This window comes from Canis lupus, chromosome 12, assembly GCF_003254725.2.
Source record: "Canis lupus dingo isolate Sandy chromosome 12, ASM325472v2, whole genome shotgun sequence".
Lineage (NCBI taxonomy): Eukaryota > Metazoa > Chordata > Mammalia > Carnivora > Canidae > Canis > Canis lupus.
The window spans coordinates 2,670,816-2,691,424 of NC_064254.1; the positions used below are offsets into that span (position 1 = coordinate 2,670,816).

The 20,609-nt window shown below is 41.6% G+C and overlaps 1 long non-coding RNA gene, 1 other non-coding gene and 1 pseudogene across 8 annotated transcripts; 2 read left to right on the forward strand and 1 right to left on the reverse strand.

Moving 5' to 3' along the window:
* Nucleotides 1–3,999: 3,999 nt before the first annotated feature.
* On the forward strand, nt 4,000–17,818 carry LOC112641407 (uncharacterized). Of its 7 annotated transcripts, XR_007401075.1 has the most exons (5): nt 4,014–4,307; nt 4,656–6,723; nt 12,855–12,981; nt 15,063–15,183; nt 16,797–17,818. It is a non-coding gene; the product is annotated as an uncharacterized LOC112641407 (long non-coding RNA). The 7 variants fall into 7 exon arrangements; XR_007401076.1 differs by lacking the exon at nt 12,855–12,981; XR_003124604.3 differs by lacking the exon at nt 4,656–6,723.
* On the forward strand, nt 6,007–6,135 carry LOC112641913 (small Cajal body-specific RNA 20). Its single transcript, XR_003124896.1, has one exon. It is a non-coding gene; the product is annotated as a small Cajal body-specific RNA 20 (non-coding RNA).
* On the reverse strand, nt 9,065–9,588 carry LOC112641404 (60S ribosomal protein L11-like; annotated as a pseudogene).
* Nucleotides 17,819–20,609: the final 2,791 nt, after the last annotated feature.

The following is a 20,609-nucleotide window of genomic DNA, read 5'->3' on the forward strand; positions in this document are numbered from 1 at the left end:
GGGGTGAATACCCAGAAGTGGAATTGCTAGATCATACAGCATTTGTTTTTATTTTTCTGGGAAACCTCCTTACTATTTTCCATAGTGGATGCACCAATTCACATTCCCGCCAACAGTGCACAGGGATCCCTTTTCTTCACAGCTTCATCAACACCTGTTATTTCTTATTTTTTTGAGACTAGCTATTCTGACAGGTGTGAGGTGATAGCTCGTTTTGGTTTTGATTTGCATTAGAAACACAACTGTGGATTTGTGTGGATTCTGTACCTTATTACTTTGCTGAATTTCTTTTTTAATTATTTTTTGTGTGTGGAACCTTTAAGGTGTGGTACTTATTAGATCATGCATCTTTGAACAGAGATAATTTTACTCTTTCCAATTAGGATGGCTTCCCTCCACTCCCAGTTTGTTTAATTGCTCTGGCTAGAATTTCTAGTGCTATTTTGAATAGTGGCTAAAGCAAGCATCCTTATCTTGTTCCGGAAATTAGAGGAAAAACTTTCTTTCACCATTGATTATGCTGTTATCTGTCAGATTTTCATGTATGGCCTTTATTATGTTGGGGTTGTTTTCCTTCTACTCCTAGTTTTTTGAGTGTCTCACCATAAAAGAGTGTCAAAATTTTATCAAATGCTTTTTTGCATCAGTTGAAGTGGATCATTTCAGTCCACTTAAGTGTCATTATATTAGTCATAATGTTAGTGTCATATATGACATTAATTAGTCATATTAATTTTCATATGTTGAACCATGGTTGCATACCAAGAATAAATCCTAATTAGTATGTATTCTTTTAATATGCTGCTGGATTCAGTTTTCTCGTATTTCAATGAGGACTTTTGTATCGATATTCATAAAGGATATTAGTCTGTAGTTTTCTTTTCTGGCAGTGTCTTTGTCTGGCTCTGGTATCAGGACAAAAATAGAATATCATAAAATAAGTTAGAATGTGTTCTCTCCTTTTCAGTTCTTTGAATTTGAGAATTGGTATTAGTTCCTTAACATTTAGTAGAATTCACCAGTGAAGCCATCAGCTCCAGGGCTTTTCCTTGTCCACAGGTTTTTATTACTGATTTAACCTTACTACAGTTCTACTCAGACTTTCTATTTCTTATTGATTCAATCTAGGTAAGTTATGTGTTTCTAGGTGTTTGTCGATTCCATCCAGGTTATCCAATTAGTTGGTTATCCAATTGTTCCTGGTATCATCTTTTAATCCTTTTTTGTTTCTGTGGATTCAGTAGAAATGTCCCCGGTTCATTTCTAACTAGAAATTTGAGGGATCCCTGGGTGGTGCAGTGGTTTAGCGCCTGCCTTTGGCCCAGGGCACGATCCTGGAGACCCGGGATCGAATCCCACGTCGGGCTCCCGGTGCATGGAGCCTGCTTCTCCCTCTGCCTATGTCTCTGCCTCTCTCTCTACTATCATAAATAAATTTAAAAAAATTTTTTTAAAAGATTTAAAAATTTTTTTTGAATCTTCTCTCTTTTTTTTCAGTCAGTCTATATAATGGTTTCTCAATCATGTCACTCTCTTTGAAGAAGCAACTTTTGGGTTTATTTCCAGTATATTTTTCTCTTCTCTATCTCTGCTTTAATCTTTATTATTTCCTTCCATCTGACAGTTTGGGGTTGCTTGTTCTTCTTTTGCTAGTTCCTAAAATTGTGAAGTAGGTGATTGGTTTGAGGTCTCTCTTCCTTTTTAATGTGTTTACAGAGATTAATTTGTCCCTTAGCACACCCTTTACTGCCAGTATGCAGCATTGTGTGTTGTGCCTTAGCTTTTGTTCATCTAAGTATATTCTAATTTCCCTTGTGATTTCTTCTTTGATCTATTGTTTATTTCCACAAATTTGTGAATGTTTCAGTTTGCCTTCTGTTGTCTCTAAATGATATTTTAAATTAATGCATCACATTTTTAAGAATATTCTGCTGGTATTTACGTTAAATGCACTATCTGGAGGTTGTGGTATTTTTCATTGATCAGTCAAGGTACGTTCCACGCCTTTTGAGGCCAAGTCTATCTATGGCAATGCTTGAAAGGTGAAAAGACATGTTAACTTTCAAGCTAAGATTTTCTTACACCAGGGTTTAAGAAAGCTTTGTGAAGTTTATTCCTCCATTTCCAGCACGCAACACTACAAACCTGAGGTATATTTAAGATGTAATACTGGCAAGAAAAGAGAGAGAACCTAACTGTGGAAAAGAGAAAGAAATGAGGGAAGGTTTCCTGGAGGAGTGACATATGAGCCAAGACTGTCCAATAGCAGGAAAGGAGTCAGAGAACAGCACACTCTCCATTTCCCCAATGTTTTCTGTCTCCGCAATGCCTCCACCTGAGGCCTTCCCCACTAGTGAGTTTCTGCCCCTCCCTGGACCCCACAAGAAATATCGCCTCCACAGAAGCCTTCATGTTCCCCTCCTCCTCCAGCTGCCAGCAGAATTGATTGCTTTCTCCACCCTCTCTAGAGATCACTGAATTACCCCTTAGCATTGAGTCACGTTTTATATACTTATGTATATCTATGCGTGTTTACTTTTTTTCTTTTCCCTGTGAAGGGCCTATTGTTTAATGTTCAGAAATCATTTGGTTGAATCCTCTCCTCTCATAGGTGAGAACACAGAAAGGTTCTGTGCCTAACTCACTATTACAAAAGATAGTTTTTAAAAATCCAACCCTGAGGTGAACTGTTTTGAGGAGAATAGCTAGAACCATGCATATTAAATATATTGTCAAAGGTTCAAAATAAGGGCACCTGGATGACTCAACCGGTTGAGGTCCGCTTTTGGCTCAGATTAGGATCTAACCACCACCCCCTTCAAGAGCTCCCACCTCAGAGGGGTCTCTGCTTCTCCCTCTTCCTCTGGCCCTCTGCTCTGTTTTCTCTCTCTCTCAAATGAATAAACTCTTCTTTTTTTTAAAGTTCAAAATAGCCAAGTCAAAAGCAATGAATCACTATTTTGTAAAAACTTATTGTACACATACCAAAAATAGTTTGCAAACCGGGAGCTGTCAAACCAGAGCACAGAATGAGACTTAGGGGTATACTGTTATAAAATAGCTTATGCCGTGAGAAAGCAGTGACTGTTTTTCACAGATTGGCTACAATATAATTTTCAGTGGTTTCTTCATATCAACCATGGGAAACAGTCCAATGTTGCTTATTTCCAGAAGAGCAAGCAAGAAATGATCTTGGCCAAGACAGCCTTGCAAATGCAAAATAAGCTAAATTAAGCTTTGTTTGCATGATCAAACTGGCTAGTTTGCTTAGAATTTTCTTTTTTTTTTTTTCTATTTTTATTATTTATGATAGTCACACAAAGAGAGAGAGAAAGAGAGGCAGAGACATAGGCGGAGGGAGAAGCAGGCTCCATGCACCAGGAGCCCTGCGTGGGATTCGATCCCGGGTCTCCAGGATCGCGCCCTGGGCCAAAGGCAGGCGCCAAACCGCTGCGCCACCCAGGGATCCCTGCTTAGAGTTTTCAAAGCTGGTGTCCTTCGGTGTTGATTGTAACAGACCCAATCTCTCAGTCAATGCAAGACACCCAGCAAAAGTTCCACGAATACAAAGCAGCGCTACCTGGGCGGCACTAGGACCCCAGGGGCACCCGCCGGCGGGTGGTGGCGCCCGTTAGACGTTCGGCGAGAGCGGGGAGCCAGGGGCGGGCGAGGCGGTAGGAGAGGCCGACGGAGGCGGCCGTCCCGATCCGCCCCCCGGGCCGCGAGGAGGTGCTCAGGATGTGCGGGGAATGGGGTCCGGCAATCCCGGCGCGGCCGCCGCCCCGCGGCGCACGTTCCGGTCGCGGCGACGCTGAGGGCCCCGGCCGTCTCCCGGGGCGCGGCGCGCGGTGGACAGGCCTGTCGTAACCGCGAGAGGAGAGCGCGCGCTTCCGCGGGGACAGCAGCCTGTCAGAGCCGGGGCGGCGGCGGGGCCTGGGACCCGGCGGAGCGAGTCCCTCGCGCGGACGCGAACGGAGGGGCGGGGCTTGGGGGCGGGGCGAGCGAGAGGCAAGACCGGAAGGGGCGGGACCGAGAGACCGCGCAGTCGGGGCTGGCCCCTGGAGGCTGGGAGGTGCTGACCGGGCCCTTCGGGACGGCGTTGTGGGAAGAAACGCCGTGGGGAAGGCGGATCTGAGATATTCGAGGGGCCCCAGGTTACTCTAAAGCATCTGGAGCCGACGAGAAGGCGCTGGTTTCCGGGGGGGAATCCGGGGAGACGAGAGCGAAGGAGGGAATCGCAGGAACCCGGACAGCTGTGCTGTTTGACCCAGAACAGCCTGCCAAGGAAACCAGAAGGTGAAGAGCAGGTACTAGGAGAAGCGCCCCGAGAAGAGCAGGTACTAGGAGAAGCGCCCCTTACTAGGAGAAGCCTGTTCCAGAGGCTGAGGTTGAGAGGGTGACCTAAGCCAGCGGTGGCAATGACTTAACAAGATGAAGGAAAGGCGGGTTGAACTGTGTGTTCGGAAATCGGGGAGGCTTGGGGAGGCTGGCTGGCTGCAGGATGGGGAGCAGGAGAGTACCAAGGGGGGCCGAGAAGTAAGGGCGGTGAGGAGGAGTGTGAAGCCTAAGCCCCTTGGGGGCTGGGATGGCATTTTACCTTGATTTCCCGTCGCTGGTACAGAGTAGTGTTTGAGCTAAATGGCATTTTCTTGAAGGTGATTAGCTTCCGGATAGCAGAGTGCTGGATGCCAGCCTGAGGAGTGTGGATTTATCTTCTAGGCCAATGAGTCCCAAGTCCTGCTCACCGGAATCTCCTAGAAACCTTGCCTGAAGCACAGATTCCCCAAATCACTGCCCAGAGATTCAGATTCAGTGGGTGGCGAGGTCTGGAAATCTGTTTTCTTAATGAGTTCCCAACTGATTCCCATGTAGCCAGGTAACACCTGGCAGATCCTGAAGATTTCTTTTTTTCAGTTTTATTGAGGTGTAATTGACAAATAGGAATTATAAATATATTAATTATATATGTTTAAGGTGTTCAACTTGATGTTTTGATATATGTCTACATCGTGGAATGATTACACAATCGAGCTAATTAACATACCCATCATCTCAGACAGTAGCCAGTGTCTGTCTCTGTGTGTGTGTGTTGACAACACTCGAGGTCTACCCTGAACACATTTCAACTATGCAGTACAGTATTGTTAACCATATCACCACGCTCTACGGTAAGATCTCCAGAACTTAATCATCTTGGATAATTGAAAATTTCTACCTTTTGACCAGTTGCTCCCCATTTCCACCTCCCTCTAACCCCGAGTTACCACCATTCTGCTCTCTGCTTCTAGGAGTTTAACTATCTTAGATTCCACATGTGAGTAAGATCATGCAGTATTTGCCTTTCTGTGTCTGCCTTCTTTTACTTAGCATAATGTTAGCTATATAGCTCGTTAGCATATGTATTATGTATAATAACATAATATTTTAATATACAATATATATTCATAGGTATATACAATGGATATATACTTAGAAGTGGGATTGCTGGATCATATGGTAGTTCTATTTTTAATTTTTTGAGAACTCTCCACAGTGTTTTCCATAATGGTTGTACCAATTTACATTCCCTCTACCAGTGTACAAGGATTGCCTCTTCTCCACATCCTTAGCAACACTTACCTTTTGTATTTTGATAATAGCCATTCTAACACATGTGAGATGCTGTCTCGCTTTGTATGTCGAGCTTTTCCCATTTTTCTTCTAAATTTTATGGTTTCAAGTCTTACATTTAAGTCTTTAATCCATTTTGAGTTGATTTTTGTATATGTACGAGACAAGGGTCTAGTTTCATTCTTCTGCATACAGATATCCAATTTTCCGAACAATATTGAAGAGACTCTCCCTTCCCCATTGGGCATTTTTGAAACTCTTGTTGAAGACTAATTCACCATCGATGCACTGATTTATTTCTTTGCCCTCTATTCTGTTCCATTCACCTATATGTCTGTTTTTATACCAGTAGCATACTGTTTTGATAACTTTGTGGTGCATTTTGAAGTTAGGTGGGGCCTCTCTCCCATGGGGCTAAGAGGTCCCTTTTCTCCTTAGCCAGGGATGGAGGCCAAGATCAGCCTTTGAGGATCATTGTCAGGGCTGCCACAAGCTGGCAGCCTTGTTTTCCTGCCTCAGACATCTGTAGTTGCTGGGAGCCCCTGCTTGATCCATATCAAGCATGCTAGCCCCACAGCCAGACTAGGGTCTGAACTGGCAGCATGGAGCCTCTGGCTCTCCTTACATAGTGCCAGGCTCTCATGAGCTGATCCTGGCCTGTGTTGCCCCAAAAGTAACTTGGCCCCTGCCTACTCTATAGGCAACACCTAACACACCTAAACAGGTAGTCGTCTACCTCAAAGATGCCTTTGAAGGAGTGGGGCCTCTCACCTCCTGCTTTCCTACTAAACAACTTCTTTGGCCCTAGGGGATTCACTGGGAGAAGAGAGGGTTCCAAAAGTGGGGGACTTCTGTTGTAAAAGAGGCTTCTGAGGCCACCTCGCTCAGGGAGGGTCACCATTTTCCCCTGTGTGGATTAGCTTGGGTGTTACCAGACCACTCTATCCACCCACTCAGAGTTGTGTCTCCTGCAGAGAGTCCCATACAGCATTGTGAGGCATGGGATGGTGAGGAAGAGTCATGAGTGGGTGCTGGAGAAGGAGCACCACAGACATCAGGACAAAGAATCAGACCTGACACTCACTACATCAGCCGCAAGTGCAAGTCCCGTTTGTAAGCAGTTTATTGTATCCAATTGGACAGTTTGGGCTCCCCACACTTGCCATGTGAAGTTTTCTGTGTTGAAGTACTTTCATCAGCTGACAAAATAACGTTTTAGAAAAGTTTTAAAGTTCTAACAGTTTTTCTTCACTAATAAAAATTCTGAAAGCAGGATGCCTGGGTGGCTCAGTGGTTGAGCATCTGCCTTCGGCTGGGGTCGTGATCCCGGGGCCCTGGGATCGAGTCCCACATCAGGCTCCCCGCCTGGAGCCTGTTTATTCCTCTGCCTGTGTCTCTGCCTCTCTCTCTGTGTCTCTCATGAATAAATAAATAATTTTTTTTTTAATTCTGAAAGCATCAAAAAAAAAAAATTCTGAAAGCATCTTTTTTTTTTTTGTCCTAAAAGCAATAATCCACTTTCTGTGGGAAAAAAAAAAAAATAGGAAGATTGTTTTGGCTATTTGGGATGTTCTGTGCCTCATGTAATTAAGATTATTTTTTTTATTATCTGTAAAGAATACCATTGGGATTTTGATATGAATTGCACTGAATCTGTAAATCACCTTGGGTGGTCTGGACATTTTAACAGTATTCTCCCAATCCATGAACATGGAAGTCTTTTCATTTATCTGTATCTGCTTTGGTTTCCTTCATCAATGTTTTACAATTTTCAGTGGCCAAGTTTTTCATTTCTTTGATTAAGTTTATTACTAAGTATTTTAGTCTTTTTGTTGCTATGTGATTAAGATTGTTTCCTTAATTTTCTTTTCAGATAATTCATTGTTAGTGTACAGAAACATCACTGGTTTTCATATGTTGATTTTGTTTCCTACAACTTTACTGGATTCATTTATTAGTTCTAATAGTTTTGTTGCTGTTGAGTCTTTGGAATTTTCTAAATATATGATCATGTCATCTGAAAACAGAGATAAATTTATATCTTCCTTTCTGTTTTGAATGCCTTTCATTTCTTTTTAATTGCCCTGGCTAGGATTTCCAGTACTATGTTGAGTAGAAGTGGAGAGAGTGGGTATCCTTGCCTTATATCAGATCTTAGAAGAAAAGCTTTCAAGTTTTCGTCATTGATTATGATGTTAGCTGTGGGGGCTTTTAATATATGGTCTTTATTGTGTTGAGGTAAGTTCCTCTACATCTATTTTGCTTATAGTGTTTATCCCAAATGGATGTTGTCAAATGCTTTTTCTGTGTCTGTTCATCTGTCATGAGATGATGATGTTTATCTTTCATTCTGTTAATATGGTGTGTCACATTGATTTGCCATTATTGAACCATCTTTAATCCCACAGATAAATCCCACTTGGTCATGGTGTATAATCCTTTTAATGTGCTGTTGAATTGGTTTGCTAATATTCTATTGAGTATTTTAACATCTGTGTTCATCAGGGATATTGGTCTGTGGTTTTCTTTTCTTCATGTTGTCTTTGTCTAGCTTTGGTATTAGGGTGGTGGTGGGCTCATAAATGGTTTGGAAGTGTTCCTTCCTTTTTTTGGAAGAGTTTTAGGATGATTGATACTAATTTTCTTTGAATGTTTGATAGAATTCACCCATGAAGCCATCTGGTCCTGGGCTTTTCCTTTTTGGGAGGTTTTTAATTACTCCTTCAATTTTCTTATTTGTTATTGGTCTGTTCAGGCTTTCCATTTCTTCTCAATTCCTCTTGTTATATGTTTCTTTTTTTTTTTCCAATTTTTATATGTTTCTAAGAGCTTCTCCATTTCTTCCAGGTTATCCAATTTGTTAGTATATCATTGTTCATAAAGTTCCCTATGGTTGGGACACCTGGGTGGCTCAGCAGTTGAGCATCTATGCCTTTGGCTCAGGTCGTGAACCCATGGTTGTGGGATCAAGTCCCACATCGGGCTCCCCACATGGAGCCTGCTTCTCCCTCTGCCTCTGTCTCTGCCTCTCTCTCTCTGTGTCTCTCATAATTAATTAATTAATTAATTGGTTAATAAAATTCCCTATGGTCTTGTTTATTTCCGTGGCATCCATTTAATGTCTGCTCTTTTGTTTCTGATTTATTTCAGTCTTCTCTCTTTTCTGTCTTGTTAAGGGTTTATCAATTTTTTTATTCTATCCTCTATTTTATTTATTTTTGCTGTATTATTTCTTTCTATCTTCTAACTTGCAGTTTGGTTCGTTCTTTTTCTAGTTCCTTAAGGTGTAAAGTTTGATTGTTTATTTGAGACCTTTTTTTTTTGCTAAAAACTTCCCTCTTAGTATTACTTTTGCTGCATCCCATAAGTTTTAGTGTGTTGTGTTCTCTTTTTTCTTTTTCTTTTTTTTTTTTTCCACTGAAAAGTTTTATGCCTTTTGGATAGAAATGGGAATTTATTTGCCAGGAAGGATGATCCCATCACACTTCTACTGCAACCAGCACATGGCATCTCTTTGCTGATTCTGTGTTTGGCCCCAATGCAGCCTGTCCTGCGCTTCTTGTCTGCAGTGCTGAAACCTGGCCTACACAGAAGTCCAGGCCATAGATACCAATGCTTGGGTCATATTTAATCCCCAGATCAGTGTGCTCCTGGATCCCCAAACCAAAGTTTCCAGTATCAGAGAGGTTATTTTTTCTTAACTCATACTCTCGCACCTTTAGACCTTTCTCCAAGATTTCTTCTGCCTTGGACCTAAGGACTGTGCAGTGGACAGCAATCTTTTCATTTCTCCCAATACCAGGGAATCGCACTATGTATCTAGCTTTGGAGAACACAGAGTTGACCTGTGAGCTACTCCAGCACCTTGGCTGCCTGGGTCAGTCTCTCTCCACTCTCCCCCACACAGATGTTGAGTCAGAACTTGCAGATGTGAAGTTCCCACATGGGGTTCTCCTTTCTACCTTAATCCTGTGCCATGGTGGAGAACAGCATATATTGTGTTTTCATTTTCCTTTTCTGAAGATATTTTTAAAAATCCCTTTTGACCAATGGTTGTTGAAGAGTGTGGTCTTTAGTTTCCACGTATTTGCGAAATTTCCCATTTTCTCATTGCTTTTGGGTTTGTTTCATTCCATCATGATTGCAAAAGACACTTGGTATGATTTTGATCTTCTTAACTTTGTTAAAACGTGTTTTTTGACCCAACATGTGTTTGATCCTGGAGAATGTTCTATGTATGCTTGAGAAGAATATGTATTCTTATGCTGTTGGATAGAAAGTACTATGTGTGTCTTTTAAGTCCATTTATTCTATAGTGTTGTTTAACTCCACTGTTTATTGATTTTCTGTCTGGAAATTCCACTCAGTATTGAAAGTGTGTTGAAGTCTCCTACTATTATTGTATTGCCATCAAGTTCTCCTTTCAGACCTGTCAATATTTGCTTCTTTATACTTAGGTGCTCTGATGTTGGGTGCATTTATATTCACAATTGTTATATCTTCCTATTGAATTGACCCTTTTATCTTAATGTAATGACCTTCTTTGTCTCTAAAGACAGGCTTTAATTAAGGTCTATTTTGTGTGATATAATTATAGCTACCCTTACTTTCTTTTGGTTACATTTAGCTTGGAGTATCTTTTTTTTTTTTTTTTTTTCATTCCTTCATTTCAGCTTCTATGTATCTTTAAACCTAAAGGAAGTTTCTTATAAACTGCATGTAGTCGGATCTTGGGTTTTTTTAATCCACTTAGTCACTCTTTGTCTTTTGATTGGGGGGTTAAACCATTTACTTTTACAGTAATTATTGATTGAGAAGGATTGTTACCATTTTGTTCATTGCTTTCTGTTTGTCCCAATTTTAGTATATGTGCTGCTGCAGCAAGCACACTTTCTGTTTGTCTTATAGTTCTTTGTCCCTCTTTTTCTCTACCTTCCTTTGCGTTTATCTTTTTTTTGTATTGATAGGCTTTAGTTATTTCCTTTTTCTTTTGTGTAGCTTCTATACGTATTTTCTTTGTAGTTATCATGGGGCTTATTCTAGTTATAACACTCTGTTTTAAGCTGATAACAACTTAATATCACTTGCATACAAGAACTCTACACTTTTACCTCTCCCGCCCCCACATTATATGTTATTGATATCACAGTTTATATGTATTTATACTGTGTATCCATTAATATGATTTTGGTTATAGTTATTTTAATGCTTTTGTGTTTTAACTTTTACACCAGAATTAAAAATGATTTTCTCGGGCAGCCCTGGTGGCGCAGCAGTTTAGCACCGCCTGCAACCCAGGATGTGATCCTGGAGACCCGGGATCAAGTCCCACGTCAGACTCCCTGCATGGAGCCTGCTTCTCTCTCTGCCTGTGTCTCTGCCTCTCTCTCTGTCTCTCTCTCTCTCTCTGTGTCTCTCATGAATAAATAAATAAATAAATAAATAAATAAATAAATAAATAATAAAATCTTAAAAAATATATTTTCCCATCACTGTTACAGTGATATAGCATTCCATATTTGTCTATATTTTCACCTTTACCAATATGTTTCATACTTTCTTAAATTATCATTTTTCTATAGCATTCTTTCATTTCACTTCCCTCTAACATTTTTTATAAGGCAGGTCTTAGTGGTGATGAACTTCCTCAGCATTTGTTTGTCTGAAAAAGTCTTTATCTTCCCTTCTTTTTCGAAGGACAGTTTTGCTGGATAAAGCATTCTTAGTTGGCAGGGTTTTTTTCTTTCAGCACTTTAAATATATCATCATCCCACTCTTTTTGGCCTGCCATGTTTCTGCTGAAAAATCTAATGGTAGTTTTATTGGTGTTTCTCAGTATGTGACAAGTTGTCCTTTTCCTGCTGCTTTCAAAATTCTCTTTGTCTTTGACTTTGATAATTTAATGTGCCTCAGTGTGGGTTTCTTTGGGTTCATCTTCTTTAATATTCTTTAGGCATCTTGGATCTGGATGCCTGTTTCCTTCCTCAGTTTTGGGAAGTTTCCAATATTATTTCTTTGAATAAGCATTCTGCCCCTTTGTCTATCTTCCTCCTCTAAGACTCCCATAATGTGTATATTGGGCCATTTGATGATGTCTCGAATCCCTTAAGCTATCTTTATTCATTCTTTTTTCTTTTGGCTTCTCTGGATGATTTCCAGTAACTTGTTTTCTTTTTTCTTTCTTTTTTTTTTTCTGTGACTTGTTTTCAGTTTCACTGATCCTTTCTTCTACTTGCTCTAGTCTGCTGTTGAACACCTCTGTTGAATTTTTCAGTTCAGTTATTGGGTTTTCAACTCTATGATTTCTGTTTGATACTTTAAAATTTTTCTCTTTGTTGAAATTTTCACTTTCTTCATGCTTTGCTCTCCTAACCTCAGTGAGCATCTTAATGACTATTATTCTGAATTCTCTGTGGAGTGAATCACATATCTCCATTTCATTAGGATTGATTTCAAGATATTTATATTGTTCATTTGTTTGGAATATATTTCCTTGTTTCTTCATTTTCTTTGACTCTATTGATGCCTGTGCTTTAGAAAAAATAGCCACCTCTCCTAGTCTTCATAGACTGGCTTCATACAAGAGATGACCCTTGCCAGTCATCCCAACCAAAGATTAGGAGGGTCTTTCAAATATTTTTTTAAAAGATTTTATTTATTTATTCATGAGAGACACAGAGAGAGAGAGGCAGGACACAGGCAGAGGGAGAAACAGGCTCCACACAGGGAGCCCGACATAGGACTTGATCCTGGGTCTCCAGGATCATGCCCTAGGCTGAAGGTGGCACTAAACCGCTGAGCCACCGGGGCTGCCTGGGTCTTTCAAATCTTAATGTGTGTTTCCAAACCACTGTCTGTGTTCTTAGCAGCCACCAGGAATCTAGAGTGTGACAAGTCCTATTAGTGCTCCAAGACAGGTGAGGTAGAAGCCAATTCCCTGAGTAGTAGCTGGAAAAGTTGGGTGCTTCATGAGTGATCCAAGGAACATTCTTTCCTCAGGGATATTCTGGGAGTTAGAATTTATCACTCATTCTGCACTAGGCCAAGAAGAAGAGCTGTGACAAATGTCTGTATTCTTGTTCAGACCACATACTTTTAAACCATTGCTTTGCTCTCTGTAGCCCCCAGTGGCCTAATGAATGTTAAGCCCTGTCAGCTCTCAGAGACTGGTGAGTTGGAAGCGAGTCTTTCCAGTAGCATCTGGAAAAGTTGCAAGGCTAGATATATATTCCAACTCCTTCCAGGAAGAAGCTGGAGGCTTGATTTTACTTCTGGAACAAGCCAGGGGGAAGAGCTGCAGAAAGAGCCCACATCCTCATTCAAGCTTTCGGGAGACTAGTGATTACCTGCCTTATCAGCTCCCAGAAACAAGTAAGTTAGAGGCTAGACCTTTGGGCATTAGTAAGAAAAGTCAGGATGCTAGATGTGCAGTCTAATTCCTTCCAGGGAGATGTTGGACGCTGCGCTTTATCACTCAAGTGAACCAGGGAAGAAGGAGCCATAGGAGGAGCCCATAGACCTATTCAAAACCACCACTTGTTCTCTGTAGTCCCGAGGAGACTAGACCATCTGTATCTACTAGCCTAATTACATCATTTATATTTTAAACAGCTAGAAATCAACTCTATAATGAAAATGTCTAAGAAACAATAATCTCATGTGCCATTAGCTTTTCTCTTTACAATTTTTTTTAAAGATTTTATTTATTGATTTCATGAGAGACACAGAGAAAGGCAGAGACATAGGCAGAGGGAGAAACAGGCTCCCTGCAGGGAACCTAATGCGGGACTCTATCCTAGAACCCCAGGATTATAACCTGAGCCAAAGGCAGATGCTCAACCACTGAGCCACCCAGGTGCCCTCTCTTTACAATTCTTAGTCAAGCCTAAAGTGAACATCTCCCCTTTGAAGAATGGACCTCTATAGCACCTGAGCCTTCTTGTCTACCATGTGACAGATTTCTATCCAGGCTACATTCAACCCCACTGGTTCCTGAATGGACAGCAGGAAAACAGCTAGAGTTATGTCCACCAACCTGATCCTAATAAAGACTGGATCTTCCAGATCCTGGTGATACTGGCAATGACCCTTCACCAGAGAGATGGCTACACTTGCCAAGTAGAGCACCCCAGCCTGGATGGTCCTGTCACTGTGGAGTGGAGTGAGTTACTCTCTGAGTTAGGCCCTAAATTCTGAAAAACAGGGAATATTCTAGTTCTGGGATCTACTCATTTTGTCACAGGTCTATACGTGGGGGCCATACCTATCTCCATCTTTTTCCTAGAGAAGTCCCTGAGAATAGTTTAGAGCTGGGGCAGCAGAGACTTGCCCACCCTGTCCTAGGAAATACTAATGATTCATAGATCTCTGCCCATGTCAGAAAACCTAGGAAACTCAAACACCTTCCTGAATTATCCTCACATGTGAGAACTGTTAAATGCCTTCAGCCTTTTAGCTTATGTGAGTTATTTTGAGAGGCAGCTACCAGAATCGGCATGTGTGTGTCCTTTTGGAAGTCACAGCCTAATTTTCAGAACTTGGGGGTTCTTTCTAAATTTCCTCCTCCTTCAAGTTTTATATCTCTCACAGACCTCATATTGGTATTCTATATTAAGCCCCAGAATCTCAGACAGTACGTGAGGGGTGGTGCAGCAGGTAGAGGTGAAAATGACCCCTGGTCTGTGTTTCCCTGAGATACACAGATTCTGCTCAGAGAAATACTGGCTAGACTCTCAGGCTTTGTGCTGGGGCTCATCTTCCTTGTAGTGAGCATCTGAGTGCATACTAGGAGCAAGAGAGGTAAGAAAACCTGAGAGATGGCTGAGGTTTGCTTTCCCCTGACTTACTCAACCATCTTCAATTAAAAAACTGATACAGAAAAACAATACCAGAGAATCCTGGAGTTCACTGAAATCAGATTGTTGGGAAGCAAAAATGGCTTGTAGGAAGAGAGAAATCCCAGGCCAGAATTTTATCCCAACCAGATGTATGGAGTCTCCAAATACTCTGGTCATGTCTGAGTTCATTTAGTAATGAATTAGTCTTCAGCCAGCCCCTGCCTTACTTCCCAGTGATTGGACCATGGCAATGGAGATGAGATGGGAAAGTTTATCTAATTGTCTAAGATTCTGTTATTAGGTGAATACATTCCCTTTTCTCCTTTCATTATTCTGTGATGAGGATCTTGAAAACCAGGTAATACTCCTGCTTCTTTTTCTTGGGAGTGGGTTGCAGAAAGTCCTTTCATTGCATCCTGACTCTGAGACGCCTACTGGGAAGAAGCATACAAGTGTGGAAATGAGCATTACTTTGCTCCATTGATGAAGGAAGCCCAGAGAAACTCTTATTTTTCATCAGGCTAAGACTCAATCTCTCACGAAATTTCTCTTTCCTGAGATTTAGAGTAAGAAATGTCAACAACCTGAGACAACTTTTCCTTTTACCTCCGCTAGGGTTCCTGATCTGACCCAAAGACCTGCATGTGACCTGGAACAAGCATTTTTCTATCTTTCCTCAGTCCCAGAGGCTGGTTCCGGAAAAGACTTCAGCCTCCCAAGAACATGTTACTGCCAAGTAATTGCTCTGAAACTAGTTTCTATAGTTGTTCTCTTTGATTCCATGCACACTTTCTCTCGGGGCTTCTATCCAAGTTCCTTTAGGGTAGTTCCATGAGTAATAAAAAGCCAATGTTAAAGCATATTCTCTTAAGAATATGCAGCAAGTCATCTCTGCCACTGCCTTTGTGTGAGGATTTTGGCAAACAGTAGGAGTTCATGAAGAAGTTCATTGTTGTGTATACACAGGCAAGAAGGAAAATGTGAAAAGGGGATATTCTAACTATTGGGAAGGGTGACAAATTGGACATGGACCTCCTCTGAATTCATACTCTATCTTTGGGCTGCCCCATATTTGTATTTGATACTTTCATTCCTGGAGGCCTGGGACCATTCTTAGTTATTCAAGGATGAGCAGATGGTGAATACAGCACTGACTCAACATACATGAAGACTGTTTTACCATTACCATTAAGAAATCAAATTAAGGGGTGCCTGGGTGGCTGAGTTGGTTGAGCATCTGACTCTTGATTTCCTCTCAGGTCATGCTCTGAGGGTCCCAGAATGAAGCCCCGTATCAGGTTCTACACTCAGCAGGGGGCAGGGAGGTTTGGCTTCTCTGCGTCTATCTCTCTCTCCTGCCCCTCCCCCCTCTAAAATAAATAAATAAATCTTTTTAAAAAATCAAATTAAGATCAGAATTTAAAATTGGAAATATAATGTAATAAACCTAAACCCTTTTCTTTGATACCATGATAGTCTTTGACCAAACAAGGCTTAGCCTTTTTTTTTTTTAATATTTTATTTATTTATTCATGAAAGACAGGCAGAGACATAGGCAGAGGGAGAAGCAGTCTCCCTGCAGGAAGCCTGATGTGGGACTCGATTCCAGGATCCCAGGAATGGCTCACAACCTGAGCCACCCAGGCAGATGCTCAACCACTGAGCCACCCAGGCGCTCACAGGCTTAGCCTTTTTAATGCAACAATTTATAGAAGATGCGTCATCAGACCACCAGGCTTCCTGTCGTAGTAATTCACATAGTGTTAAAATGCTCAAAGAAATAGATGCAGTTCTCTTTTTTAAACATACGTCTGCTTTTACAATCCAAAATGATTACAGGTTTTCTGTTTTACGTGAAATTATCCTGAAAGCCGAGCTAGATTCTAAGTAGTTCTTTTTGCATAAAGCATGGAGTATGACCTCCTGAGGCACATACTGGGGACTCAGAAGATCTCTGACATACCCAGGTGATGCCTCCTCTCTCCCTGCCTCCTCACAAGCAGCTCTTGCCTCTTGTTTGCCCCTGGGCCCCCCTGCTCCATCAGTTCCCACTGCTTGCTCCTCTCACACTGCTCCCCTCCCATCATGCCCTGCATGGGACCAGCTTCCCCCATTTCCAAGAGAGGTTGAGGCTGAAGATGCAGAAGTGGGTGTTACTGACACAGGAGTTAGCATAGTTGGGGTCTGTAGAAAGGTTGGGGTGATTAAGTGTGGGAGCCCAGGAAGAAAGGCCCTGAGCATGGCAAACCAACCATAACTCCCATAACTCATTATGTATGTGCATTGCTTTGTTTAATTCTAATTACTCAGGGATAAGGACATGGTTTTTTCTTTACTTATCTGTTCCAGGTGCATCTGCAGTGGCCACTGTGAGCCAGACAGTGAGGAGAAAATGAGGCAGAGCAGGGCAGGGAGGAGCTCTGAATCCAGGATTCATTTCCCTATCTGGTGAAGGGAGAAGAGGTGGAAGTGAAACCGCTCAACAGGGCTCACCCAACCAGAAAACATCAGAAGGGGCATCTCAGTGTCTGGGAAACAAGCTAGAACCAACATAGCTGAGAAAGCCCCAACCTATATGGGGTTCAGGGGTAAGAGGAAGAAAATAAAAATGGAGACATGATAATCACCTTCCTTTCAATGGAGTTGATAGGAAATACATCTTTGAAATTGATCAAATTAAAAAGATTTTTAATTTGTAAGTAACTTGTGAATGGATAATTTTCTTCATGATTTCATGTTGATTTTTTGTATCAATATAATAATCCACTTGATTGTTATTAAATAATGTTATATTTTACCCTTTTGTTCTTTTGATAATTTTGGAGGAATCTGATGTTTCCAGACATATAATCAGAATGCAAAAAATATTATTTCACTTCTAAATATTATTCCTTTTTATTTCTTTTTTTCTGCTTTAATCTTTTTTTAAAGATTTTATTTATTTATTTCTGAGAATACACAGAGAGGAGAGAGAGAAGCAGAGACACAGGCAGAGGGAGAAGCAGGCGCCATGCAAGGAGCCTGACATGAGACTCAATCCCGGGTGTCCAGAATCAGGCCCTGGGCCGAAGGCGGCGCTAAACCACTTGAGTCACCCGGGCTGCCCTTTTTTTCTGTTTTATTTCTTCTTGAAATTTTTATCTTCTTTATACGAGATGTCTCTAATATTTTACTACTTAGTATAAAATTAATTCTTTGCTTTATAAATTTTTAAAAAATAAATATGTCTTTTTTATAAATTTGTGTAGAACTGTAGTAAAAGCCCCTGATACTTCTTAACAAAATGATAGAACTTAATTGTTAAAATTAATTGTATGTTGTATTTATTCAACTGTTTTTGTTTTGAATTAAACTTGCAATATAATAATGAACATTTCTTGATTCCTTACTATGTGCAAGACTCTGTTTTAAGAGCTATACAAATACTGAGTATTATCCCAATTAGATTTCCCAATAAACCAATGACATTCACTCCATAGTAATCTCCATTCTACATGAGAGGAAACTAGTCACAGTGGGTTAAAAAAAAAAATCAGGAACACATATCAGGAATCACCTGTAAATTAGTTCTCACAATATATTGTGAGAACTATATTTGATGTTTAAAAATTCCACCCCCTCCAAAAAAATATTAAAATGCAAAGAAAGTATGGACCCCAAAGGTTAAAGGTAGGGAGTCTGATCCCCCTAGATTTTCAACACCCTGCTTAGAACTTGCTCTGTCCCAGAACATGTCCATGCAAGGGGGGTGGCGTTCTCCATGGAAAGGGAATGACATTCCTTAGGATCTGCTCCTAGGGCAGCCCCAGTGGCGCAGCGGTTTGGCGCCGCCTGCAGCCCAGGGTGTGATCCTGGAGACCTGGGATCGAGTCCCACATCGGGCTTCCTGCATGGAGCCTGCTTCTCCCTCTGCCTGTGTCTTTGCCTCTCTCTCGCTCTCTCTGAATGAATAAATAAGTAAATTAAAAAAAAAAAAAAAAAGAGTTCAGGATCTGCTCCTACGGAGGAAAATATATAAACAATCAAGACTTTTGGCTCACCCAGTTGCTCAAAATGAGGATCCCTTTCATCATACTGTTTTCGGTGAATCTTAACACCTTAAAGAATCATGTGCTTTATACCAAATTTCTGTCTGGTGACAATTCCTACTAATTGGTTCCTTTCTCAGAATGTGGCCACACCCAGAGGATATGGGAGGCTGTCCAGGCTCATTGTCTCTAATATTTTAATATTATAGTATATAGTATATAAATTAATATATTAATATATTTTAGGAGTGGGGCCCATTGAGTGAGAGCCTTTCCCAGGCTCCAAGATAGTGGTCCTGAGGATCACTGGGGTCCCAGGAATGGCAGCTCTCATGATGTCCTTAGTGATGCTGAGCTCCCCTTTGATTCAGAGCAGAGACATGCCAGGTAAGTGCAGAGCTGCTGCGCTTAGAGGATCCAGTTCAGGGTAATGAGCTTAGGGAGCTTTCCATGTGGGAAAAGAGAAAGTCTGAGAAAGACTTTGGGGCCCTGACATCGTGCAAGGGCTACTATTCTCACCAGAAAGAGAAGAAGATCAGGGTGTGCCTGTGATGGAGACAATGGTACCTGGTGGTCTGGAGTGATTTTGGAGGGACAAGGTTCTCACAAAGGGGTCATCAAAATGACATTTCAACACCCATCAGAAATCAGAAAGGGGAAATTATGGTTAGCCTGCCTTGTCCAAGAACTGAAGATGACTCTGTAGAATCAGTGCTCCAGGTAGGGGCCCCTTGCACAGAACCAGGCAGGAACCCTACTGGAACCAGTGAGGAACCAGTGATGGCCAGAGCAGCAGAAGGGAGTGATAAAGACAAGCTATGGTTAAAGCCCATAGGTTACATACTGAAGCTAACCATCCCCCCACCTTCCCATGTCTGGAACTTCCACATCCAGCACAGTAGGATAGGGCCAGAGAGGAAGCAAGAAACAGGATGTGGCATTCTCCTTAAGCTGCCCCTTATGCATAATTTAATATTATAACTTCTGGTTTTCTGTATTAAATCCTCATAGCACCTCTTAATTTCTAGTTTCAATTCACCACCAAGACCATACATAATAGAATGGTGAGCAGTTTATGTTAAAATTCTCCATCTGGAACATATTTATCCATAGCCCCATACTTTGCTCCAGGGCCAGGAACCCTGTGGGAGACATGACCTTAATTGACAATTGGAATTCAGATATCCGTAAACTGGCTAACATCCTGGGATCTGCAAAGATGGTTACAGATGCCCCTGAAAAAATATGGGGGGAATAAAGTAAAGCCTGGCAGGATAGGGCAGGTGTATCAGAAGACTAGTGGGTAGAGTACAATACAATGTGGTATAAAAGAAGACAGTAAGTCAGTAAAGGCTTATCATCACTATGAGAAACTCCTGCAAAACCGTGTGTCTACTGGAAGATGGATCTTTTCTGCTGCCTGGAAGAGGAGAGGAGCCCTTGGGTCAGAGTCCAAAAGTGGCCAGGGTTCTGGGTGAAATAAAAGGGGAGTGAACAAAGGAGGCTAGCAACAGGATGGAGAAGATGATATGAATCGTTTAGAGTAAATCAACCCCACAGTACACCATCTTTATGCCTTATACCCCATGCTATAGGTTAGGGAAGTACCCTAACTTGGGGTACTTGGGGAGCAGAGCAAACATTATCCAGACCTGGCAGGCTCAGATACTGCAGTAACTATATCCACATTACAGGTCCAGGATATGTGCTCCTAGGGAATTGAAGATAGAGAAAAGGCCCTGGAGTCACAAAGAAGGCACCAGAGATGTCTAGCACACACGGTATTTATTGGTCCTTGGGATTACTCAGAAAGGATACTCTGTAGAGAGGAGTCACAGAAGAAACCAGGGCCTATAGACCATCCAGTGTGGGGGCCAAATTGTCACCATACATCAAATTTCAACATTTATTAAGTACTTCCTATGTATCAGGCCCTTTGCAGGTGCTAAGTACTAGTAGGATCACAGACAGGAAGGAATTGGAGAGGTCTTTGGAGACATCAATCATTGGTGTTGAGGAGCACAGAGATTCAAAGGCACTGGACCTTTAAAATAGATCTGATGCTGGGGATTCCCCTATGTCCTCTTCTGTCACATATGGGTTGTCACCTGCAGTAGGATAAACACAGTGGGGT